Genomic DNA, 19,059 nt, shown 5'->3' with positions numbered 1-19,059 from the left:
AAAATAGAACTAATCCAATCTCTGTTCAGACATGAAACAATCTCTCCCTGCAGTCTTCACCTTTGCACACACACATGCAACCTTCTTCCTTCCACTGTTAGTGACAAGAAATTGAGAAACAGGTAAGTGCGTGTTGTGATGACAGGCATCTCTGCCTGGGAAACTGCAGGTGTTGGATACTCTTTCTCCTCCATGTTGCATACCAGTTTGTAGGATATAGCTGTAAACCAAGCTCTTGAAGCAGATTATGAAGCAGGATATGCAGAATTTAATCCAGTTTTCATTTTTAAAGCAAGTTGACCAATAAAGGATGTTACTGCTGGAACAGTTCTGTCAGTTTTTAATACACTAAGAACTTTTCTAAATGCATCTGGAACAGTGTTTGAAGAAGTAGCTTTCAACATGCACTTATGAAAACATACACACACACATATTTATACACACATGTATGACCATGTAATTATCCATGCTCTCTTTCTATAATATAGACAGAACAGCCTATCTTTTTCTTCGTACCTGCAGACAATGAGTCTTATGTGGTGCTGATCCAGATGTATCTGTATTTTTGAAAATGCCAAAGTACCCTGCCAGTCAGATTTCCTCACTGACAATGAAACTTCAGTATCAGCCAAGGTTAAGACAGTTTCAAATATATATGAATATATTGCAACCACACTTCATTTTTCATGAAATAGAAAGAATGTATGTTTATATCTGTCTAGATATCTATTCCATACAGATAAACACAGTCCTCTACACAGTAGATGACTAGTAAGTAAGAACTAGAAACCACATTGATTATGTTAGTTGATAACCTCTTCTTGGCAATGGTAAAAGACAACCTGATCATTCTACCTCCTCTGTTTCTGGATATCTGTGTTAATAACCATAAGACATCTCTGAGATACCTCTGGACCCTAGAGGGAAAGGGCATTGACAGGAACCTGGGAAATCATCTCTCTATCTTGTTGAGAGTATCTGAATAACCACGGTGGGCCAACACTCATCTACCAAAATGTCATTTTCATGAGAAACCCCTGTTCTGCAATGTATGTGCGTGTCAGTTGGACAAGCTGTTATATTTTGTCATGTTAACGATATTGTCTCTATTCTGTGCTGCATAGCTAAAATGGAATAATAATATTTTGTTTCCCTGGTTTATTTTAGAGTACAAATTCTCAGTGGGGTATGATAAACCAAAAATTAGATGGCTTTCAGTGCCTGAGCTTAAACAGTAAAAGCCAGGTTAGATATGCAGTGTAGATAAATCAGTAAATTAGATAGTATTTGCCACAAAAGGACTGTGTGAGTAAAATCACTACCTCATTAGAGTTGGTCCTAAAGCTATAAGTGTTCTCCAGATGCTCTTATTGAATATTCTAGACAAACAAATAAAAAATCTAGTTGTGCTTTGTCTCCTTTTATTTAGTTTTTTAAAAGTCAGTCACAGATCTTGAAACTCACATTTAAAAAAAAAAAAAACAACACAACAACAACAAAAAACCCACCAAAAAAAAAAAAAAAACCACCCCAAAAAAACAACAAAAATAAATTCAGCAACAAACACTATCATATATGGTCAAGACCTTTCCTGCACATTCCATACTAAAATAGCCTTGGGATTTAAATGTGTTATCCTATGCTGATTAAAGTCAACATCTTTAGACAGCAAATGAAAAAAAAACCATGGTGCAATTACTACTCTAAGATCAAGAACAAGCAAAACAAAGAAAAAAAAAAAAAAAACACCTCAAAACATTTTGAAGGAAAAACAGGCATTAGAATTACAATAGCCAACCAAGATCAGTTTTCCATCTGCCAAACACTGTTTCACAATGAAATAAAACCTGCTGAGTTCATCAAAGTGGAAAGTGCTTTACTGCTACATCAGACTCCAGATCTCTGTGAATCTCAACACAAGAAAAATTAAGTAGTATGTAATGAATTAGCTGGGAAAGGGATAACTGGTTCTCATTTCTGTTACTTCTTATAGCATCTTAATCTGAATAAAGTATCACAGAACCCTAGCTGGGCCTAAGATTAGAAGGAAATGTCTATAATGCATAGTTTAGAAAGTCAGACTCAGCTGATAACAGCTAAGATAATTGCATACCAAGGAAAAAGATGAGGAAGAACAAATATCTAGTAGTAGTGCATAGTCAAGCAGCATGATTGTAGTGTTAGTCTCCACAGAGGATAAGCTGATTTGTTACAACTTTAAAACTGGTTTATATACATGCTGGCTCTTTTATTAGGATAAACTGTAATGTTTGTTATTTTTCCATTCTCACTAGCATTGCAGAGACCCTTGTTTACAAGAGGCACTGCTGTTTTCACCCTTTACAAAGGGCGGGAACAAAGCTCTCTTGCAGTAAAAAAGTATTAATTGCAAGTAAAACAAATCTTGCTGTTAATACTATTGCAGGAAGTTGTATAGTCCCATCTAGTGGCCAAGAATTACTTCACTGCATAGAAGAAACAAATACAGCACCTAAGCAATAGTCCCATCAGATCTGTAAATGTTATTATCTGTTTAAGCATTGTACCAGCATTCTCATTGCTAGTATAAGTTCCAGACCCACTATATTTTGTTATACAATATCCTAGGGCAGAGCCATATACAGTGAATGCTCCCTGTCCACAGCTAATTCCTGTGAAAACAGATACAATTGCATCCTCAAAACTGAACTCATCTAAAGAAAGAAGCTATCATTGATTTTATTTTGTAGCTGACTCTGCTCCTTGAAAATATTTTCTTATAGTAAATATCGGTCTCTAATGATATTCTGCAAAGTGGCAACTGACGGTAGCATCATAAACAGCACTTTACAGATATTGTGGATTATATTACTATTGATACAGTCTTAAAACAAAGTAGAATTCCATTTTTCCTGCAGTTGCAACGTCTCTCTCACAGTCTCCGAAAGAAAGTCTGAGTTTTGCTGCTAGAAAGATGTATGCTTTTATTGCCAGCATGTGCATGCTGTATTTACAAATATTTAAAAATCTCTGGAATTTGTTGAAAATTGTCTGGAAATTGTTTTGATAAAGCTCAGAAATACCCTTCCTTAATAAGCTGGTAAGGAAATTAATTTCTACAGTATTCACAGTTTACATGGTAACAGGCTGACATTTTGAAACAACTGGTTGCAATACAGATAGATTTCTGGTAATGGCCTAAATCAAGGGCTAATGTGTAAATTGTACCATCTCGAGAGGGAATGTGAGCAGCAACGAAAGTCTGAGGCAGAGTTGCTTCACTATTTTGGAAAAGTATAGGAAAAAGCTTGGTGATTGTTTACATTAGTAAAGAAATGTGTATCATGGGCTGGGTGAGAGTAATATCTTTTCCTCAGAGTTGCCACAACCACTGCAGTGGCTATCGTCACTGCTGCTAAGGAAAAGGGCCACACATCCAGGGCAATGAGGCTTGAAAGGAGCCCGAAGAGACGAGAGCAGCAAGGGATTAGAAAGTGCTCTTACATATGAAAGTGCACTAGATACCAAAATGTCCTGTTACCATTTTGCAAAGCAAAGGCTACGTTGTCTTACCCCCTCGGCGACACTGCCCACTGCACAGAGCATGGCCAAGGCTCAGTGCATTTTTTCAGCATACACCTGGTCACCCACTCTGAAAAATGAGATCTCATTAACTTTTACAGTCCTGAAAACCCATGTATTGTCCCCAAAATATATTTGTCATCCATTGTGTTGTGTGTGTACATTGTCCCAGTAAAAAATTCTGCAATTATTTTTTAAAAAGGCTTACAAGGAATTTCATTGCAAGTACACCTGATCCCTTTACAACATGCAATACCTGTTCAGTGCCAAACCACTGCAATATTACGTTGGCTGGATGAGTTACACCCAGTCAGCAAGAGATCAGTTCCCAAGCCTGGGATATGAGTCTGCAATATATGGGAAACACAAATGTGTTTCAAAACTCACTCTCTGCCATTTCAGAGCAATGCACTGAAATTTTATTCAGTTGTATTCAGAATACAAAAGTAAGTTTTCAAAAATGAAAGCAATCTACCTGGGAAAAAAAAAATATTTGGGTGCATCAAGAAATCCAGATACCTGTGAAAACCTATGTATCTCAGTTACAGACAAACAGTAGGAGGAATGTTGCAATGCACATTGCAGGATGTTAAAAGCTGACATATGTGGTAAGAAAAAGTCCTGACCTCCTCGTTTATAGTTCTGTACTGCATTAGGGTGGTACTCTCTCTATGTTCACGGGAACAGTGTTGATTGCCTATGTTTTGCTTAGATTTTGAAGATTACATATTTTTCATTCATTTGCAAATAAATGTGTTCTGTCAAGCAGTAATTCTGAAACTGAATGCCTTTCCATTCTATTTTGCTTGTATCTTTTCAATTTAGTGACCATTTGAGGTGGCATAAGATTCCATATCTTTCCTTTTTTTTCCCAAAAGATGATCTTGCTAGTGAAATATGAAATGGCAAAAATTGCTCCTTTCTGATACCTTTGGATCCAAAAATATAGTCTTTTCTACCTTCACCACGTTTTCTATAGTTTTTAAAATGGCAGCACTGAAGAATTCTAGTAAAAAATTAATCAGCTGAACTAACTTAAGTCCTCATTAGCCAATGTTACTGCACTGGTAACATCTATTAACACAGATCTGTGATAAAAATTCAGTGTTTTTACAAGCTTGCTATGCTAGTTTTACCTACTAGAAATTCGAATCCTCTGTACTAGCATGCAAGTAGTTTTAGTAGCACTCCTCGCAACATGCTCTAATCCCACATGCCAGGGCCACTAGCAATAACATTCAATAAAATTATTTTCAAGCTCAGGACTCCAGACTTTCTACTAATAACTGCCTTACAGAATGCTACTTCCTTTTTCAGTGTTACATGTTTCAGCTTCCTTTTAGCTAGTCCATTATCCATACCACAATTCTGCTATATCTTCTCATATTGAAATGTCTTTGAGACACTAAATCAAATTCTTTTCTGAACTCCAGATGTTAGCTCTATCGCATTTTTATTGTCTGTAAATTCAATTGTTATTAAGGAAAGACAACCATGTCATTGTGATATGCCTTCCCCTCTTATAAATCTGTATCATCTTTTTGCCATTTTTCATTTGACTCTACATCTCTAGTTAATCCATCTTCAAAATGTGTCTCAAAGTCTTCTTACAGTTGAACTGTTGTGGCCAATAGTTGTCCATGTCACTTTTCTCCTGCTCTCTTCAACAAGACTTTCTTATTCATATAACTCCCTCTCTTATTGCAATTTCCTGACTGGTATTTAGATGATCTGGTGGACTGTGTCCAAAAACTAAAAAACACATCAGCTGCTTAATCCATTAAAATAGTGCAGAGATCTTATGGAGAAACAGGTGTAATAAGAAAGAAAAAAACAGACCTTCTCATAGCACAATACTGACAATGTGCACAGTGTTATACGAATTCTAGTTGAAGATACCTGTTAAAATAGAAAAGGGTTTTTGAGCTTTTGTGGAATTTCAAATAAACACTGCTCTTGAAAAGTTATGGTAATTGTACAGTAGACTTTAACGGCTCCTTCCCAGATGCTACACGGTACCTGTACAGTAAATCTGTCCTTTGTTAGTTTTTAACGATGGATTTTTGACCTAAACAACAATGTGTAGATGTAAACAACAATGTAAATCACAGTACAAGAACACTGTATGTTGAACATACAATGAACAACACCCCCTTCTGAAATAGTTGAGGTCAAGGAAGATTTAGTTGATTAGGTTGAAAATAAGCATTCAGTACAAAATCAGTCGCTACTCATACCCTATCTTCAGGAATATGCCCCTATTCAAAAGCAATGCATAGGTTTAAGAAAGTGGGTCTTAAAGGTATACTTAAGACACGGGTGCCAAAGAGCTCTCCTAATTAGAAATGGACTTAAAGGCAAGATGCAGTTAATAGGCAATAACTCGTTATTGTACACACTTATCAGACTTAGGATATAGTTTCTCTTGTTCAGTTTCACTGTTTACATAGTTAAATATTTTCTAACAAATCTGCCGCACTGAAAGCAAAACCCAATGCTGTATAAAAATTTGAGATAAACCAAGAAATGTATTCATTCTCAAGGTTTAGATCATTCTATTTAGCTCAATTTAAATGAAACAGTTAACATAATTAGAATTAAAGGAACATACCATGATTAAAGGAATAAAAAAATTTCCTGCTTATTAAAGTTCTTTGAAATTTTATACACACACACAAAATGGAAAGGTTCCTAGCCTCACTGTGAATTTGGCTGTCATGTAATGAGCAGAAAATGTCTGCATAAGTCATTAGAGAGAAAAACAGAAAACAGAAAATATAGGCACAAAAGAATCAACTATACAAATTTCAGTGCTATCTGTTGCCAGGGTAAATAAAAATGGAATTAGGATCAGTTTGCAAGCAAGATGAGTTCTTCAGACATCACGACAGCCTAAACCACAAGATCTTACTAGCCAGAGACCGAAGTCTTGATTTTGGCATAGGCATAGTAAAAAGATAGAATTGCAAAGAGAATTGCAAATATCTCTGACACTAAAATATTTCATGAGGTGGGAGCTGGGAGGGAAAGATGCAGAGGTACTTAATATTTTAACTTTTCATCAGCTTTTCTTCCTCTGAACATCACCTGTAATAACTATATCTTGAATGGGGCACTGAGAATAAAAGAAGGACTTCTTCTCTAAGTAGCCCTGGGACAAGCATTGCTGTGGGAAGTGGGCAGAAGGCAAAATAGCAGTTTTTCTTCTTAGGTCACTAGCTTGGAGGCCACATGGGCCATTTAAAAGACCGACATCAGCAGCAGAGCTCTTTGGCATCAGGAACTCAAGAAGGTTATCTTTCTCTAATTGCTCCCTAAGCATCACCAGAAGGAAGATAGCTTTTCATTACTTCCACTGTCGCTCTGCAGTTAAATGCCAGAGCTAAGACCTTTACTTGTCATTGCATTCCCATTTCATCCTATAATACTTTAACATCCATCCCTTCTGATCTGGTCTTTCTCTCACTTTGCTTTTTATAGATGTGAAACATTTGGGTTGGGAGAGATTCCTGTAACCAATATGTATTTCAGAATATATTAGGTGGGCATGAGTCACCATAGAATCACTAGGTCTTACATTCATTTATTTTTTTTAGAACACCTATGAGACTTGATACTTACCTGAAGGTTCATGTTCTTTACAGACATACTTGTATGTTATATGCTAACATACTGTTCATTTAGAAAGCAAAAAATATCTACATTTCCTGTCTACTACAAAAAGAGCTCAGATACTGAAAGGAAAACACAAAATGTTTTCTTTAAAAACTGAGAATGTAAGACACTATTTAATCTTCAGCACCTTGAGAACTGCAGTCTCTGTTTTGAATTGTCTTGCATATAACGTCCAAAAAAGTAAAGAAAATAATTACCCTAATAAAGAGACATTTATGAGGACATTTTCAGTGTAGATCCCACCGCAGTTTACAAAGATTCGAATGCATGAATGAGCTTATGTGCATAGGTAGTCTTGCTGCCTACACATTTGCAGGATCAAGCTTTTTATCCTAAAGCAACAGCTTGAGAAAACAGATTCCTAAAAACATGAATATATTTTCACTTCATTTATTTACAATATAAACAGTAAGATTTATGAATACAATAAATTTGTCTGTCCAAACAGGAGTTGGAAGCCTCCTCTCTTTTCCTATAATTACTGTAAATACTTTAAAGATTACTTAAGACTGTGAGGCTTGGGAATTTTGTTTTTAGCAAAGTCATCTTCACCAAACATTAGAAAGTTGGTGTTTATGTAATATAAACAGATTATAATTCATAACTAGTTATAAGTAATGTTTGTCACATTTGCTGCTTGTATATGGCAGTCACAAAGACCAGATGAATGGCAATTGTCTGGTGGTTAATACCAGTGCTGCTATTTTATCTATTCTCTCTAAATTCTATCTCCCTCCTTCCCTTACCATACGGTTTCATTTTTATTTCTTTTCACCTTTGTATTTGGTCAGTGATGATCTCAGTAAGTCTTTGGAATCACCCACTTATTCCAGCTGCCCTTTAAAGTCACAAAAGTATACTTCTGTCACATAAATTAATAACTATATAGTACAATTTATTATTGCAGACATCCTCGGTTTCCAGAAGGTCAGTAGAATTAAAAATAATGATAATTAAAATGAATATTTTTATGAAAAAAAAGGTAAAGCTTTATAAAACAAAAGCATTTGGAGGGAATATTAATCTTCATGCCTCAGGGCATAAACAAACCTCTAAGTGACGGGTTGCAGAAAGAAACTTTTTCCTCAGGGCAGATTTTATAATTGGTTACCACATATCTTCTTCCAGTTTTCTTTAAAACATGTTATAGCACTGAGAATCGCTACTAAAAACGGAATGCTAAAGTAGATAGAGTACTGGACTGTTTTTGCATGGTATTTCTTATATTTCTCCCACATTAAATGAAAGCAGTGTTAAAGTAGAGTTACTGGGTCCCAGATTTTACTAAACAGATCCTAAGATGACCCTGTTCTCAGCCAGCTTTTTTCCATTGTATATTTTACTGTATGGTTTATGCAGAGTAAGTTAACTTCAGCTAACTCATTTGCAGTACTTACAGCCTCAGTTATGCCTTTCACCTTATAGCCTCATTCACACATTCTGTTTCACAGCTACTAAGTTCTGTTGTGTTTTGTCTGACAGTCTGTCCTTTCTGGTTTGGTGTCTATCTTTCTTGTGGCTTTTCAAGTCATCCTGCAAGCTTTTCTTCCTTCTGAAAAGAATAGTCGGCATACTAGCACTACTTTGGGAAAAAAAAAAAAAAAAAAAAAAAAAACCTAGAACATAAATTACTGAATTTGGTAGAGGATCCTGGTTTTGTTTCTAGGAGCTGTATTTTCATCATACTCTTATTTTTACAGTGACAAACTGTTTTAATCCATACCAAATTGGTAACAAATTAATTTTAGCTAATAGACATAAAGTCGATTAACACTCAAATCACCGATTTCAAGCTTGTGAGCTAATTAAACCAAAAACTACAAGGAAACACAGATTCTCAAGAGTTCTGTGCCAAGAGTTGTGTGATCTGAAGGGAGAAAAAACAGGACAGTGTAGCCGAAACAAATCAAATATACTTACAGACTGAACTGTATGGTCTGGTTCTGATAACCAGAAGGCCTTTTATTCTTATGAACTGATATTGTGGTATACAAAATTGAATTTGTCTGTAGAAAATAAAACAGGGAACAATGTAAATTGACCCACAGAAAAAGAAATTAAATAGCTTTTTGTTTACTGATATAAATTTTATATGCAGTTTTTTCATCCGGGGCGTTTGCTTTAGGGTACTATTTCAACTAATGACTTTCAGTATTTGTGATAGGTATGGTCCAGTCAGCAGATGGCAAAACATAATGTGTTATAATAAACATAGTTTTTTTCTTTCCACTGCTTTCTAATCTGCCAGTGATTCCTGAGTATCAGTCAGATCTTTACGGGGCTTCTTAGGGTTCTGTATGTTATTCAAGTCTGGACATTGTTCTGTAGGTTTACTTACCTTGGTTATGAGGTTCCCTTTGACCGTTAGATACACAGAGTTTATTACTGAAGCGTACTTTATTCTGTCTATGATTTAGTGCAACTAAATGTGCATAGAACTAAACAAAAAATGATGAAGTTTACTGTCTTTCTGTGATTGTATTCAGACTGGTAGGTGCTGTGAATAGTAAACCCCCCACACATGCAAGAACAAGTGTGAAAGGGCCAGGCTTAAGATACCAGTAATAAAGTAGTTTAAAAATACATTGAGTGAGAATGTTGGACATACTTTTTGAAAATTAATCCACCATTCATCTTTAGCATTCATGTTTCTACTCCTTTTATTTAAAGTAACAGGAAATTATGATTAAACTTTAAAGGTCTCGGATCAGAGACTCAGGAAGGATAAGTATCCCTCTAGTTCAGAAACAGACAAATATTCTTTGCACATAACTAAAATATGGTTGTATGAAAAACTGCTTTTTTGGTGCAGTTAAGAAAAACCACACAACAGATCATCTCAGTTTTTGGGTTTTTTTAATCTTTCCCTGAAATTTTTGTTTAGTTTCTGACTTGTAGGCAAAGCAATGGAAAAGAAGGCTAAAACTCATAAAGCTGCTGGAAGTAGAACTGCTGTCGCAAGACCTCAAGACTTAGACAGTTCATGCAGAGGGAAAGTATCTGAGTTCAGGCTTCCCCAAATACGGGGCACTCAGAGGAAGATGATGCTCTCAGTCTCTTCTTATGACATTATACCAATAATTAAAATGTCCCTAGAATCCTTATCTCTTAATGAATGTCCTAATCATGAAATCAGACATGACCCTCAATCACATTTCTGTACTGTGAATAGCATAGGGCAGCCTCAGTGCATGCTTCCCTCTTTCTCAAGCTCACTCATTTCCAGCCAGAAACTCTGATGAATATTATTATACTAGTGGAGAGCTGGGACTCACCTACCCAGCAGTGCTGAGCTCATACCTCTCAGCAGCATTTACAGTGCAAGCTCAGCTCAGCAATGCGTTGAGCTTGTTCATGGAACTTCCCCTCAGCTTAGAGCAGAAAGAGATCAGAAGACTGTAAAAATAACCTGTCTTGATTCTCCATGCAAACCTTTATAGAAAATGGAACAGGTTTGTCCTCAAAATCTGTTCCAAATCTTTTTGTTTGTTTTTCTCCATCCACAACCCTTCCGTGAGTTGAGAACTTCTTTGACACCTGTGCATATGGCAATTATTTGAAACCTTCCTCCTATGAGGGTAATGGTGCTTGTCCCAGTCCTCTCAAACTCTTTCCACTTACAATTTTCCACCCACTTCCTTTCTGAGCTTTTTTTCTCTTCTGTCAAATTCCGATTCAACTTAATCTCACCCCTGTCAACCATACTGTGAAACCTGAGTAGAAATTTCATGGTTTTAGAATTGAATCCCAAGAGGCAAAAGGAAATAAACCTTCCCTAATAATTCTTTTATTCATCTACTTTAATTGTTATATATCATCCAATAATGCAAAATCAATTGTTTCACAAGTTAAATATAATTCTTCAAATGGCTCCTTTTACTGAATGTATCAACATTTCTGTTATAACTCTGCCTTCTGAATCAATAGTCTGAATCCTTGAGAAATTTACTATATGTTGCTTTCCTACAGTTCACAACTAGGGAAATTAATTTAATTTTGTCCAGACTCAAAGCAAATGTTTGACTAAATACAATTAGTAATTAGTTTACTGGTACCTGAACAAACCTAAACCAGGATTTAATTACATTTACAGAAATTTAATCTAATGGATCAGGTTGATTTTTTTTTTTTTCAAGTATTTAATGGAACTTGCCAGGATCAGTATAAGAAAAGCACCCAAAATAGTAAAATAATTTCTTCTACGCTCCTCTTTGAAGAAGCAACCTGTATAGCTAATCAGAAGAATAGCTCTATAACATTTGTATAATAATATGGAGGAAACCTTTCTTCTTTTTTTTTTTTTTTTCCCCCTAGAATATCATCAAGATTAGGTGCTGTGTAACAATGATAATGTGCTTGTGGAAAATAGCTGTATAATGGACACATCAAGGCAGGATTTGCCACCTTGACTTTCTAATTCAGTGTTCTGCTTCCAACAGTGTCCAGTACTGAATGTAGCAAGTTACAAGAATTATTCTAGCAGATAAGTACATGATAACTTATTCATAGAATATTTCTTTGAATATACTTGACTTACTGTTCTGAATTACAGGGAATTATTTCCAGTCTATCTACAAAGTATAACTATGTTTAACCTTACCACACAAACACATGTATTTTACTCTCTTATCCCAGAGTAAAATTGTAATTTTACTAATATTACATGACAATTAATTAATAATTCTAATATTTTACTGAGAAAACAGATTGTTTCTGGAGCTACATACAAACAGAAGGATATTTTGTACCTGTGCAAGTGACAAATATGTTCCCAAATTTATATCATCTGCAGCATTCACTGTTAACAAACCATGGCCATCCCATGCTCTTGTACTGGTCTCACATCACTGCCTTTTTTTGAACCTTTTTGATGTTTCTAGAAATTTTCATTCTGCCTTAGAGGCGTACCTCTTTATATCAGTTTCTCAGGCTACAATCTTTAAAGTATAGTATTTTGGCTCAAGTCACTTTTTGAACTCCATCATTAAGTACTTTTTTAATGTTAGAATTTCATTTTATCTGTCTGCTCTGATTTCATGACCTCATTGAAGTAGGAAAAAAGCCTCAGTTCTGTACAATTCAAACTTTTCAATCCAACAAATTCCTGGGATTTGAAAATAAAGATCAACGAATTTGCACACTCAAAGTTAATGGGTAAATAACAGATAAAATTATGTTCATGGACAGCAGGGAACCTTGAGAGAGGAAGAGAGATAAAATGTAGTCGTAACAAAAGAAAACTTTAATCCAACATCCTTAATCTAAGATGATAGATTTCTCTTTGGATTTATTGCTATAACATACATAGTTAGACAAACTAATCTTTAATTTGAAAAGTATTTCCCTCACCAGATTTTTTTAGGGTTACATATAACACTTCCATAATAATCCTTTATTATGATAAATGAAAACTCAAGACTATGATCTTGAGGTTCAAACTTATTGTTTCTATAATGAATTGCTATAACAATCAGAATTAGAAATTTAATATTTTATATATTAAATAAGTAAAAAGTAAAATATTTTTTTCTTAAAGTTCTTTTAAAATGCAAATGCAGTTTGAACACTTTTTTAACACAGGTTTCCACTTTTTGGAAACCATTTTTTCTTGTATCACATTTCAAAATATTGTCTAGAAAGACTCTATGTTCCTGCAAGCAGGATATGTTGCAGATCTTTCACTTTTATAATATTAATTATAAAATTGTACATTACAAAGTTGCCTATACTTAAATCTTATTTACATAATATGAATAAAAATATTACCAAGAACATGTAACAATTTTGTTAGCAATTTCTCTTTATTTGAAGGAAAAAGTTGAATTTTATATTCTAGTACTCAGCAATTTGGCTATCACTCAGAGGCACACCAGCTGTGTTGTCACATGAATCACATAACCGCTCAACTTATCAAACACTTACTTGATCTTGATACAATCTATTGTATTTTAGAAGTAAAATAAATTCAGATTTCACTTCTGTTTCCTAAATTCTTTCATCTAAGATGACATCTAAGACTGATTACAAGAAGGAATGATTCACAACATGGTGAACAGCTACAATTCATATTGCTTAGAAGATTTTTTATTTTGTAGGTTTTTTGTCCTGGACTTTCTTTTGGATCAGGTATCATTAGTTCTCTCTAAGGCAACTTAAACCCAGAAAAAAAAACCAACCTGTCATTGATTCTGGCTAAATTGACCAACATATGAATGTGGTTTTAGTTTGATCTACATCAAATTTGTGAATACAGAATATCCAGTATTATTAACGATAAGAGACATATTGCCTACCTGAGAAACACTTGTACAACCACTTGAATACTTCTTGTTTACTTTCAAAAGTTATTCTGAATTTCTTCTTGCCTTTAAACTATTTCAAAGCACTTTCACGTTCTCAGTGAAGTTTTGCTCTGCAAGCAGTTATAAGAAGCAAAGGGCAAGAGGCCAATCTTTTGAAAGATGCGTGAGATGAGGAAGCAGGTGACTGAGGGAAGAAAATGGGTAAAATAATCTGAAAATGTCCTGAATAAGAAAAAAAGAAACAGGAATTATTTTTTTAAAAAAAAGGAGGAAATTGTACGGTCACACATATACCTGTCACATACACACAGGCACAAATATACACAGACATTGCCAGAAAATAACAGAAAAAGTATGCAGCTTGATGGATATTTCATCTTTCTGTCTTTCAGATGTCTTTACTGCTGTCTCAATTGCAAGAATGTTACTATACTTCAGTTTATATCATGTTCCTTTAATTGAGAATTCTCAACACTTTAGAAAAAGTGTTCATACATGATGACATTTTATTTTTGTAGGAAAAAAAAAAAAAAAAAAAGGGAGATGAGGTTTTATAGATCCTCTAACTTCAGTGCTATTTCCTGAGGAAAAAGAATCTCAGTTTATAAGTAAAATCACAAAAGTAATACTAGAGTAATATCCCATTTTTTTCTGATTGTTTCAGAGTATGAATATCCAGGGAATGTTGGCACAAAAGCAGATAAATCAGCTGCACATCTGAGTATCGTCAAAAAACTACAAGAGAAAAGAACCAAATCTCTAAACAATAAATGCTGAGATAATGTTTTTATCTAATTTCTGATAGCTACATGGATACTATCATGTAACACTGAGTCCAAAGCAGCTATACAGAATACTCTGGAAGTAAATGTTAATTGGCTAAAACCAGCCTTAATTAGAAATATTTGTCAGTTATGGCTAACTATGCACTTCTAGGTTGGCTACCACAGTAAGTAATTGTGGATTAACACCAGTTACAAAGCTGTGAAATTTTTATCCATGAACCAGAATAGAACACAAAAAACATTGCTGATGAAATGGTTAAGTGATGCAAAGGTTTGTAGACAGCCCACAGTAGTTGCCAGGAGGCCACACTGGCCTCAGCAAGAGTCGACAGAGGAGAGGGATGATTGAACCGTGTTCTGCCAAACCAGAACGAACCATCCCGATGCCAAGCACACATGAAGGAGGCAGGACCCTCACCAGGTGAAAAAGTTACAGAAACTGATCTTCTGTGTAGGCACAGAGAATGGCACAGAGACCCCAAGAATGACATGTGGGTAAACATATTTGCTTGTTTTGGAAACAGAGAAGAAATAGTCATTTTTAGTTGAAAAATGCCATTTTTTAATGGTAGACTATCTTCATAGGAAGCTCAATTAAAAGCTCTTACAATTGGCTTCAGTCTAGACACTGCACAGACAGAAATTCTTCAACACAAATTAACTTACAACAATTAAAATAACAGCAACCAGGATCTCTGCCCTTTTACCTACGAAGTGCAGGGCCTTCTCCTGAATTCTCTTGCACCAAAGTATTTGAAAAACTGTATGGAACACTGATTAACTTAAGTGAAATTACTTTTCATTAACCCCTTTTGACATTAGAAAATAAAACACTTTAATGAATTGATACTGAAATCAAAGTTAATTGATACCTAGAAGACATCTCATTGAAAAAGATTTTATAGTTTGTTCCAACAGACACCTTTTATTCTAGTTATCAGATCTTTCTTCAGACTGCTTTTTCTCTGTATGAATATGAAAGCGGTTTTTACAAGGAGTTGCTAAACAATTTCTTTATGTGACCATAGCAACATCCCACGATAAAAGCACATTTCCCTGGAAAATAGAATTAAACTGATCCATGTTACTGGTGCTAAATAGCAGTCATTCAAATAAATAGTCTTATTCAAGTCAAAGAGATTACTTTTGTGAGAACCTAATTTTGGTAAATATATACTTTTAAGTTTTATATGCTTTATACCAGAAGCATCATCTTAAATTCAGGACCTCTTAAAATGAAATGGGATTTTACGGTCAGGAAGTGGAAAAAACAGCAGCATGAAAGGTAATGAAAATTACAAAGAGCTAATACAGTGAATCTTGACCCTTTCATGACAATTAGCTGAAATAACTTCAGAAAAAACTGTTGGAATGTAACAAATTCATGAATTAACTTCTTAGTTTACAGGAAAAGCAATAAGATCAGAGTGATTGTACATTATTTAATTATGTCACAGAAAATGCTAATCAATGCACCTAAATATAAGTGAAATATAGAACTAAGATTAGAAAGCCATTTTTCAAAATCACAAACTGCACTGTTAAATCACAAATTTATTCGCAGCTAAGGAGTGCAGTCTTCAACCCAATATATCTAACTACTGACGTTTATTTATGTGCAACATCAATGTGATTTAGACACCTAAATCCAACAGGCACTCTGAACATACCAGCTTGAATTACAAGCTTTTGGAGCAAGATAAGCCCTGATGTAATGCAACCACACTGACAACATCCAGAACTTTACTTTGTATAAGGCATGGCATACATCTGAGCTTAAAGAGAATCAGAGCAGCCACCCGTAAATAATAGTACCCAGACCTGGAACAAGGTGCTTAAAATAGTATTTTAGGAATAAAACACTGAAAACAACTTCCATTGTCATCACGTCTAACCCCTTGTTACCTGAGAAAATCTGTACTGTACAGCCCAATCTATTCCATAGGCACGCTCTAATCCAATTGGTTAGATGGCATAACCAAAGTAGACCTAAAGACAGGCTACTTCAAAAACTCATTCTAAGGCTACCAGTTCCCTACTATTCTAAAATTTGCCATATCTGTTTTCATTGTCCTTGGTCCTTTGTCTCTTGTGCATCTGCTCTTTGACCAGTATGGTTTCTCCATGGCCAGTATTGTTTCTCTTTCTGAAAAATTTCTAGCAAGCAATTATGCAATCTATGAGCTAGATAGAAAAAGACAGGCTCTTTCAGCACTCTGGTAAAATGAGCTACCTGCTCCCTACTTTTCTGATTACTCCAGCAGCCTTTCACTAGGTTTCTTCTTGTTGACTAGAATTGAACAAAGCATTCAAGGTCAAGGCCATAACAGTGAGTTTTGGTTTTGTAATGGTTTCAGTATTTCAGTAGTTGAATGGAGCATTTTCTTTCTATTTCCAGTAAATTCTTGGGATTTATCACATTAAAAAAAGGCAAATCTATGTGTAGCAGCAACATCATTAGCAGAAAAATGACAGTAAGCAGAAAAATTTAATATACCAGACTGCAAGTATACCTTTGTCGAGATGGTTTTCTCTATTTTCAGTTGGTTTCACAGTGAGAAGGTAAGTGTTAACATAACTAACATGTTGTTACGGAGGCTCTCAAATAAACAACCAACCACCAAAAATTAAAAATGTATTGTTAACAAAATTAATTAGCTCTCTGTAAATTACAGGTTCGAATGTCTGTGAGAGGAGAACAGAGCTTCCTCGTGTTTAACAACAACTCAAAACGCAGAACAAAGAACTCTGTAGGGTTTAATGACAACTTGAAACACAGAACAAAGCACCACTCGACAACACAAAATGCTCTATCACTCACCTGACAAGTGAGGACTCTCAACCTCAGCCCTGCTCAGGGCAGCATCCAGACCCAAGGAACCTCAAGGAGTTTCCTTGGGCAGTGTCCTGACCCAAGGGGAGTCCTCAACTTCAGCTGCTGCTCCAGGGGACGAGCTCCAAACGGCTCCCAGGGGACTCCATTGATCCCCAGGACCAATCTGACCTGTAGTCAATAGCGGCTCCTGTTGGCCAAAGGCCCCAACTGCTGTGAAGCCCTGAGAAGTAAGGCAGTCGGGAGCTGCTACACCTCAGCAGCCAAGAAGTTCTACTTTCATCGGGCAGGTGCACCTGCCACACATATCACTTTAGTACAGCCAGTGCCCTGGCAGCCTGCCCCAAAGAGTACCCAGTTCTCCACCAAGTTCTGCTGCTCATTCAAGTTGTTCAGTAGTAACAGCCCCAGAGCTGCTTTGACCTGTCATGCTTTCACCAAAAAACCCCAAACAAACAAAAATATTTTAATTTCACCAGTGCAAAAGATTGCCATTCGTAACTGGATCAAAGAATCTTATGTTCAGATACAGCATCACTTGGCTGATGCCTAAAACCATACATTAAAGACCTGTCCTGCACTCCTAGAAAACACTGGAAGCTTGGCACAGGATAGAGACATGGACCCTGAAACATCTGACTGAAACAAAACAAATTACCATACTGTGCACCACTATAAATTAGAGCTAGAACAGACTTGTTCCTTAATTTTTGCCAAAGTTATTGGCTCACAGGGACAGATGGAGTCCTACCGGTTTTGGATTAAAGAGTGGTGTGACCACTGATGCTGCAGAAAATGAAAAATTTTTGAGATACCACAATGACATTTTGTGTTGTATCTACTGATTCCTTTATGCTTGCAGGAATTAGTTCTCCAGACTGACTTGCACAACTGTCTACCTATAAAGTTAATCAAAGCAAGACTGCCTCTATGTAGCTGAGCATCTCAGGTAGTTAAAAGGGAAAATTATCCTTTCCATTTAGTTGTGATGCATAGAAATCATGAGAATATCTGACATTCTGATGCAGAACTTCCTCCCAAATCACCGCAAAAAAAGGAGAGACGAACCTTAAATATGGTGATAGCTGCTCTTCACACCTCCAGAACATATTAACACAAACAAAAATAGCTGTTTTCTATTCATCCCCAAATCTATATTACCTATTTTATGTATTCTTTAGTATTCTCTTTGAAGATGAAATTATTTACTCCTTGGATGTCTTTTAATATAATCTGAAGGAAGGTTTTATTATTCTCACCTTGAACCCAAGGTCTTTGATTTTGTTGTATTAAGTGTCTATTCTTATGACCTACAGGAAAACTCAAATACATTGTCTCAGAATGGAAATGGATATGCTGAGTACTGTACAAAACCCACCTAAATACACTACATTGGAAAATTTTGTGTCTCAAACTTGATTGTAATAAAACAATGAAAAGAAAAAAGAATCATTCTTCCTTTCTGGGATACCTTCATGTATTAAAGAGAGATTAATACCTTAAAAAAAAAAGAAATTCCAAAATTTGGAATTCTGTTCAATTCAAAACTATTATTTAAAGAGTCTCATTTAATATAGTAATCTCAGAAAAGTTTGCTGTATAAGGTATTAACAAATGCTTTTTCTTTTCACTGTTAATTTATTCATGACCACATTTTTTTAAAAATATTATCTTTCATCAAATAAGACTCTCAGTATGCTCAGATACATGAAAAGGAACAAATCTACTCTGAACAAAGTTTTCTTATTCAAAACATTCTTATAATTATTTAAGCTGGGGAAAATATACAATTAAAAAATCTGAGAAAAAGTACAAAACATTACTGAGAAAGTTACCAAGAAACCACTGTTTGATGCCAAATAAGAATAATATTGTCTATCCTATGTGAGAAAAGTAGGTTTGT

The sequence above is a fragment of the Athene noctua genome, chromosome 4, assembly GCF_965140245.1.
Source record: "Athene noctua chromosome 4, bAthNoc1.hap1.1, whole genome shotgun sequence".
In the NCBI taxonomy this organism is placed as follows: domain Eukaryota; kingdom Metazoa; phylum Chordata; class Aves; order Strigiformes; family Strigidae; genus Athene; species Athene noctua.
The sequence above is the reverse complement of the archived record's forward strand: the minus strand, read 5'-3'. Positions refer to the sequence as shown.